The 8899-nt window shown below is 38.0% G+C and overlaps 1 pseudogene; it reads left to right on the top strand.

Moving 5' to 3' along the window:
• The first annotated feature begins 994 nt into the window (after nucleotides 1-994).
• On the top strand, nucleotides 995-2283 carry LOC102867012 (annotated as a pseudogene).
• The last annotated feature ends 6616 nt before the right edge of the window (nucleotides 2284-8899 follow it).

The raw sequence follows: 8899 nt of genomic DNA on the forward strand, positions 1-8899 counted from the left end.
GACTGGGGTAATTGGGATGGGTGTGTCAGAGGCGGTGCGGTTGGCGCAGGATAGAGCAGGGTTTAGGGCTGTTGTGCATAGGGTCGCTATGAGTCCGAAACGACTCGACGGCACATAACAACAACAACAGCAATATTGTCCATCAAATATGAAGGAGAGATCAAGATATTCTTAGACAAACAGAACCTATGGGAGCTGGTAAAAAACAAGATTAGCATTGCAGGAAACACAGAGAGATGTCCTTCTTACAGAGATGTCACAGAAAGAGGATGGGCCAAAGTAACTAGCAACAATACAAAAAAGAACTCAACAAGATGATAGCAATAAAACCTTGCCTCTCAATAATCACACTGAATGTGAATGATTTAAATGTACCAATGCAGAGAAAAAAAGTAGCAAATTGGACAAAAACCCCAAAATCCATCAATATGCTGTCTACAAGAGACATACCTTAAAAGTGAAGATAAAGACTAAAAATAAAAGGGTGGGGGAAAATATACCAATCAAATGGCAACCAGAAAAAAAGCATGAGTAGTGATATTTATCTCTGATAAAATAAATTTCAATGCAAAAACCATCACAAAGGATAAGGAAGGTCACTATATAATGTTTAAAGGGTCAATAGAGCAAGATGACATAACAATAATATCTATCACCAAATGATAGAACAGTAAAATACATAAAACAAATATTCACAAAACTGAAAATGGAAATAGACAACACTACTATAATAGTTGGAGACTTCAATACACCACTCTCAAGAAAAGACAGAACTACCATAAAGAAACTCAACAAAGATACTGAAGAATTAAACCACACAAAAGTCCAACTCGATCTCATAGACATATGCAGGCTAAAGTACCCAAACAAAGTGCAGTGTAGGCGGCATCATAGTGGTGGAAGCAGCCGCAACTATACCAGGCTGGGCCCTCTCCCTCCTCCGTTCCAGCCCTCCTCCCCCCACCTCCAGTGTGGTTCCTGAGGAGTCCGGGACATGTGGCGAGGTGGCGACAAGTTCCAGGTGAGGGTCTCTGGAGTGTGAGCATCATTTTCCAGGTGGAGAAGGAGAGCCAGGTCAGAGGAGAGTTAACTGTTTCTGAAAGTCCACTCTCCCAAGAAGGGACAAAAAGAAACACCAATTTGTAAGAAAGGCTTGGGTATACCAAGAATGAGACAGAAGAAAACCGGTTGTGGCCCAGCAGGACTCCAGAGCTAGATATAAGTCTCAGAAAAGGGCAAAAACTTGGTGATAACAAGGAGAAGTGATAATGATGTCCACCAAAAAAGAGATTTGGAGCCCATTTTAGAAGCACCTGTTCATTCTTCTTATTATAAAAAAAATTCTGAGGAACACAAGTGCAATGATGTAGCCTCTCAGGAGGATGAGAAATTCATGGACATGTCCTCTCTCTTACAAGTTCACCATGCCATGGAAAGAATGGAAGAGTGTGGGAAAGTTGATGGTGAGTAATCCCTCATGATAACGACTCAAGTAATCCCTAAAGGATAACGACTTTCTTTTACGTGGACAACAGCCCCTCCCCCCATGCCTTCTTTCTGGGCCTGTTTTAAGACCATTTTCAGAATACACACGAAGACAGGCAACATTTGGTCACATTTCTTAGGTTGTGTATTCTTCTTGTGCCTAGGGATCTTTTATATGTTTTGTCCAAACATCTCCTTTGTGGATCTTCTGCAAGGTAAAGTTTTCTTTGAATTATTCTTCTTGGGAGCCATTCTCTGCCTTTCCTTTTCAGAAGGGGTCTCTCGACTCTTCTCTAAACTAGTATTGCTCTTTTGATTACAGTAAGTTTTGTTCCTTGACTTTATTATTCTTTTTACTATACCCCACAACCTTGTTTTGTCTATTTGATTGTCATCTGTGTGCTGGGCATTGCAGCCATTATAGTCTCTCAGTGGTACCTGTTTGTCAATCCAAATTATCGTGGACTAAAAGCAGGAGTGTTTCTGGGCCTAAGCCTAAGTGGAATAATTCCTACCTTGCACTATGCCATCTCGGAAGGATTCCTTAAAGTTGCCACTGTAGTGTAAATAGGCTGGATGATGCTGATGGCGAGCTTCTACATCATGAGAGTTGCCTTGTATGCTGCCCGGATCCCTGAACGATATGTTCCTAGCAAGTGTGACAAGCGGTTTTACTCTCATCAGCTATTTTACATCTTTGTGGTTCCTGGAGCTTTCATTCACTTCCATAGTGTCTCAAACCTCCAGGAATTCCATTTCATGATTAGAGGAGACTGCAGTAAAGAGGAGGCACTGTGATACCTAGCAGTGGTCAGGGACTGACCCTGAACCAGGCCTGTGGCCTCTGCAGACCTCACTTACTGGCTAGTGATGTCGGTACCAGAGGAGCCCCCAAACTTTAACAGCCTCTAGGGCTTTGTAACGTCCCAGGAGCTCTACATGGTTCATGAGTGAGAAGAGACAACAATCATAAAAATAAATAAATCATACCTCAAAGGGGGGAAAAGGTGCAGTATACCTTCTTCTCCAATGTGTATGAAACGTTTTCAAGAATAGAACACATTTTAGGTCACAAGACAAGCATCAATAAATTAAAAAAACACAGAGCATCTCCTCAGATCATGATGCTACAAAATAGACATTAATAATAAGAGGATATAGGAGGAAAAACCCCTATACATTTGGAAGCTGAACAAGACCTTGCTTGAACATGAATGGATACAGGAAGAACTTTAAAAAAAAATTAAAAAGTTTCCTGAAACAAATGACAATGAAAACAACACTTAACAAAACCTCTGCGACCTAGCCAAAGCAGTAATCAGAGGTCAATTTATAGCAATAAGCAAACACACCAAAAGACAGGGAACCTGACATCTCAAACAAATTAAAAAAGCACAGCAAGAAAACCCAACACCCTTTACAAAAATGAAATTATAAATATTAGGGCAGAAATAAACGAAATAGAAAGCAGAAAAACAATTGAAACCATCAACAAAACCAGGAGTTGGTTTTTTGAAAAGGTCAATAAAATTGACATACAACTAGCAAAATTAACAAAAGAAAAGAGAGAGAGAGAGAAAGGAAGGAAAGGAAGGAAGGAAGGAAGGAAGGAAGGAAGGAAGGAAGGAAGGAAGGAAGGAAGAAAAGACATAAATAATCTGAATAAGAGATGAAAGGGGCAATGTCACAAAAGAAAAATTAAAATTAAAAAGCTAATAATGGAATATTGTAAAAAAAAAACTACAATCAAACAAATATGAAAGTATAGAGAAAATGGACAAATACTTAGAAATTCACAACCTATCTAAAGTTACATAGACTGAAATTGAACACCAGAACAGACCCATCACAAAAGAAGAAATTGAAAAGGTAATAACACAACTTTTGTGGTGGTGGTGGGGAAAGCCCTGGACCAAATGGTTTAACAAGTGGATCTTATCAAATATCAGAGATTAACTGTCACCAATTCTACATAAACTACTTCAGAAAATAGAGAAAATATGGAATTCTCCCAGACTCATTCTATGAATCAAACATATCCTTGATACCAAAGCCAGATAAAGATAAGACCAAAATAGAAAAATATAGGCCAATCTCTCTCATGAGCATAGATGCAAAAATCCTGAATAAAATCCTGGTCAATAGAATTCAAGGATACATAAAAAAATAATTTACCATGATCAAGTGAGATTCATAACAGGTATGCAAGGATGGTTCAACATAAGAAAAACAATCAGTATAATTCATCACATTAAGAAAGCAAAGAACAAGAACCACATGATCCTGTAAACTGATGCAGAAAATGCCTTTGACAAAATCCAACACACTTTCCTTATTAAAACACTCAACAAAATAGGAATAGAGGGGACTTTTCTCAACACAGTAAAAAGTATATATGTAACCTCAAGAGCCAACATTGTTCTCAGTAGAGAGAGATTAAAGGCATTCTCTTTAATAACAGGAAGTAAGTAAGGATGCCCACTATTACCTCTTTTACTCAATATTTTATTGGAAGTCTTAGTGATAACAATAAGATAAGAGAAAGAATTAAGAGGTATCCAAATTGGTAAAGAGGATATAAAATTATCTCTATATGCATATGATAATATACTAGGAAAACCCTAAAGACTCAACAAGAAAACTACTGTATATAGTTGACCAATTCAGCAAAGTGACAAGATACAAATTAACATACAAAAATCAATTGGATTTCTCTACACTGACAAAGAGAACACAGACTGGAGCTAAGAAAAACAACACCCTTTACTAGAGTGAGTCAAAAGATTGAATACTTGGGAGTAAATATAACAGACTTATTCAAAGAAAATTCCAAAACATTACTACAAGAAACAAAAAAAGACCTGGAGAAAATGAAAGAATTTTCCTTGCTCATGGATAGGAAGACTCAATATTGTGAAAATGAAAATACTACCAAAGGCAATCTACATGTTGAATGCAATCCCAATACAAATACTAATTACATTCTTAAATGAGATGGAAAAGGCAATTTCCAATTTTGTCTGGAATGGAAAGAGACTCTGAATAAGAAAAGTACTCCTTAAAAAGAGAAACATGGTAGAAGACATCTATCTCACTTTCTGATTTCAAATCCTAGTACACTGCCATGGTGGTCAAGACAATGACAGACACAGAGATCAATGAAATAGAATTGAGAACCTAGAAATCAACTCATCTACCTATGGTCAACTGATATTTTACAAGGAGATGAAATCAACTAAGTGGGGAAATGACAGCCCTTTTAACAAATGGTGTTGGCAAAATTGGAAAATTATCTGCAGAAAACTCAAGCAAGAGCCACACCTCACACCGTACACAAAAACCAACTCAAAGTGCATCAAGGAAGTAGGACTAAAACCAAGGACTATAAAATTCATTAGAAAAAGCTTGGAAGAACTCCAAAAGCCCTAATCCACAACATAAACATTCTTCCAAGCATCCTGAAAAACCTACAACCAGGAGAGGATAAAATAGATGAATGGGACCCGACTAAGAATCAAATCCCTATGCACATCAAAAAAACTTCTCCAACAGGGTAAAAAGCAAAGTCACAGACTTGGAAAGAATATTTGGTAATGACATGACTGATAATGGACTTATATCTAGAATTTATAGAATACTCGAGCACCACAAGAGAAAGGTAAACAACTCAATTGCAATATGGGCACAGGATATAAACAGACATTTCACCGAAGAAGACCTTCAGATGACAAATAAGCACATGAAGAAATGTTCAAAATCCCTAGCTTTAAGAGATACGCAAATAAAAATAACTATGAAATATCATCTCACTCCAGTAAGAATAGCAAAATTCAACAGAGCAGCAAACAACAAATGCTGGTGAGGTTGCGTAGAAACTGGAACCCTTATTCACTGTTGGTGGGAGTGTAAAATGATGCAACCACTATGGAAGGCAGTATGGTACTTTCTCAAAAAGTTGGAAATAGAAATACCATTTGACCCAGCAATTCCACTACTGGGAATATACCTCAAAGAAACTTGAACTGCCACCCAAGCAGATATATACACAACCATGTTTATTGCTGTGTTGTTCACAATAGCAAAGAGATGGAAGCAACCCAAGTGCCCATTAACAAGTAAATGGATAGAAAAGCTGTGCTATAGTCACACAATGGAATACTATGCTGCACTGGAAAAAAAGGAACTCATGAAATATTTTACAAAATAGGTGACCCTGGAGGTCATTACACTAAGTGAAATATCTCAGCACAAAAGGACAAATACTGCATAATGTCACTGTTATAAAACAGAACTGATATCAGCGTTGGAGGGAAACTAAGAAAAGGGGGATAAATAATGTACACTGCATTTAAATAGATGAGAACTACTTAAAAGGAACATATAATTAGATATTATTTGCATGACAATAGTCCAGAATAAGATCTGCATAGTAAAGTGGACTTGGGTGAGAGGGGAGAAATGTACAACAATGAAAGAGGTTTATTTTTTTTCCCAAGAGAAAAGTGAACTAGGGAGTAGTCTGTGAGCATGGAGGAAAGTGTGCAACAATGAATGGATGGAAATACAAGTTCTCTATAAACTTTCATTAAAATTTCAATTAAAAATTATTTAAAATAAATTTTAAAAGTACCAAAATGCAGAACATTCCAAGACAGGTTGAAATTTTCTGATTTTAAAACAAGGATGTGAATAAACTCAAACTAGTTTTCTTAAGGTTGAAACAATAAAACTGCAAGAAACTGGAAAGTGTCAAGTCTTGGTGTATCAGAGTAATAACTGGAAAGAAGAAAACTACAGGTCAAAGTCCAGGAATGAGAGACATGGAAGAGGCACAGAGAATCTTTCTAAGAATCAAAAGCATAAGACTGAATTCCTCCCAGAACTGTGAAAAGGAGCACACTCTCAAAGCTGTGTCATCAGCTATCATTTTTGCCATGCACTTTTTATATCAATGCTGTAATTTAAGAGATCTCATTGTTATGTAATGCACATGTTATCGTTGCTTTCTAAGAGGGAAATTATGTTTCTAAAACAACCCCACCAAAACACATATATGACCTTCATGAGACAGCTAAAAATTTGAACATGATACTATTAAGGAAATAGTAGAGGTCTGGAGAGGGTGAAGCCAGAATGTTCCCTGGAGTCAAGGATTCTGAAGCTTCGTCTGACATACTTTGGTCATGTTGCAAGGAGGGACTGGTCCTTGGAAAGGGACATCATGTTTGGGAGAGTGGAGGGACGGCGCAGGAGAGGAAGACCCTCAATGAGATGGATCCATTCTGTGAGTGGAGTGATGGGAATGAATGTGTTTGAGACAGCGAGGTTGGCACAGGACAGAACGGCGTTTAGGGCTCTTGTACACAGGATCGCTATGAGTCGCAAACGACTCGATGGCACACAACAACAACAACAACAACAGATGTAATCAATGGTATTGTCCCTAAGTTTAACAAATAAGGGTAGGAGAGGGAGAAATATTTGTGAATTTCGATGTTACAATGATTTCTTAGATATGGCACAAAAGGCACAAATAAGGAAACAAAGAAAGAAAATGTAGTTGATAGGCAACTTCACTTTTTGACTCAAAGTTGCCATCTCCTTAGCAGTTTGAATCTGCCGTCAGCTCTAAGAGATATAGATGGGTAATTTCTTCCCATACAATTTACAGCTTCTGAAAACCTGGAAGATCAGCTATAAGTCAGTTCTGACTCTCCAGCAATGAGATTGAATTTTGATGTTTCACATGATATCAAATGAAAATGAAATGATAACTCACAGAATGGGACATTCGTAAATCATATATCTGATATGGGACTTGTATTTAGAATATATAAATAACTTGAACTCAATTCTAAACAGACAGAACAACATAGTTTAAAACTAGGCAAAACAGCTGACTAAACTTTCTCCAAGTAAGTGGTTAAAGCATATAAACTCAACATCATTAGCCATCAGGGAAATGTAAACAAATACAGAGAAAGCACGTGATTCACTCCAATATTATTACTAATGTGAAGCCTCTTGATATTCACTTGTTGTTAGGTGCCCTGAGTTGAGTACAACCCACAGGGACCCTATGAACAACAGATCTGAACCCTGTTTTATCCTGTGTAATTCAATCCTTTTCATCTCTGACATAGTTGAGGCCATTGCTACAGTCACTGTGTCAACCCATCTTGTTGAGAATTACCTTCTCTTTCATTGACCCTCCACCTTCCCAAGCATTATGTTCCTTTCCAAGGAATAGCACCTCCTAACAACATGCCCATAGAATGTGAGACAATGCTTCACTATCCTTCAGCTATAAGACAAAAGTGAGATAATAAGTATGGATGAGGATATAAAGAAACTGGAAACCTCATACACTGCTGACTGGAATGCAAAATGAAGAATCTGTTCTGCGAAAAGCCTGGCAGTTCCTCAGAAATCTAAACAAATAGTTCCCATTTGAACCAACAGTTATAAAAACTTGTACATGACTGTTCATAGCAATATTATTCACAATAACTAAAAGACATAAACAACTCGAATTTCCATAAATTAATGAATAAACAAAACATGGTATATCTATATAAAGGAATATTATTTGACATTGTTTTTGTTATGTGCCATCAAGTCACTTGAGACTCATAGTGACCCTATATACAAGAGCTCTAAACCCTGTTCTGCACTGTGCCATCCTCACTGTCTCTGACACACATACTCCCATTACCCCAATCACTGAAATGATCCATCTCATTGAGGGTCTTCCTCTCTTGCGCTGTCCCTCCACCTTCCCAAACGTGATGTCCCTCTTCAAGGACTGGTCCCTCCTTGCAACATGCCCAAAGTATGTCAGACGAAGCTTCAGAATCCTTGCTTCAAAGGAGCAGCTCAGTTTTACCCTCTTCAGGACAAACCTGTTTGTTCTCCTAGCAGTCCATGTTATATTCAATACTCTTCCCCAGCATCACACCTCAAAAGTATCAATTCTCTTTCTATCATCCCTAGTCATTGTTCGATCAGCTCTCTGACGCATAGCACTCAATTTCAGACTATGGGCCGAATGAGGCACAACTTACTCTCCTGCCTGGCGTCATTGCTTTTTAGTACTCTGGAGAGGTCCCTGACAGCAGACTTTCCCCAATGCATTCCATCTCTAGATCTCCTAGCTGCTGGTACCAAGAGTGTTGATTGTGGAATCAAGTAAACTAAAACTGTTAACAATCTCAACCATTATGTGAACATCCATAATAATTCTGCCAATTGGCCCAGTGGTGAGAATCTTTGTTTTCTTGATGTTGAGCTTCAATCCATATTGAAGTCTGCAGTCCTAGACCTTCTGCAGCAAGCACTTCAGGTCCTCCTCAGTTTCAGCAAGCAGGGTTGTGTCATCTGCATAACACAGGTTGTTGATGAATCTTCCTTCAAT

The sequence above is a fragment of the Elephantulus edwardii genome, unplaced genomic scaffold (assembly GCF_000299155.1).
Source record: "Elephantulus edwardii isolate Elephantulus edwardi_28Jun2011 unplaced genomic scaffold, EleEdw1.0 scaffold00349, whole genome shotgun sequence".
Classification (NCBI taxonomy): domain Eukaryota; kingdom Metazoa; phylum Chordata; class Mammalia; order Macroscelidea; family Macroscelididae; genus Elephantulus; species Elephantulus edwardii.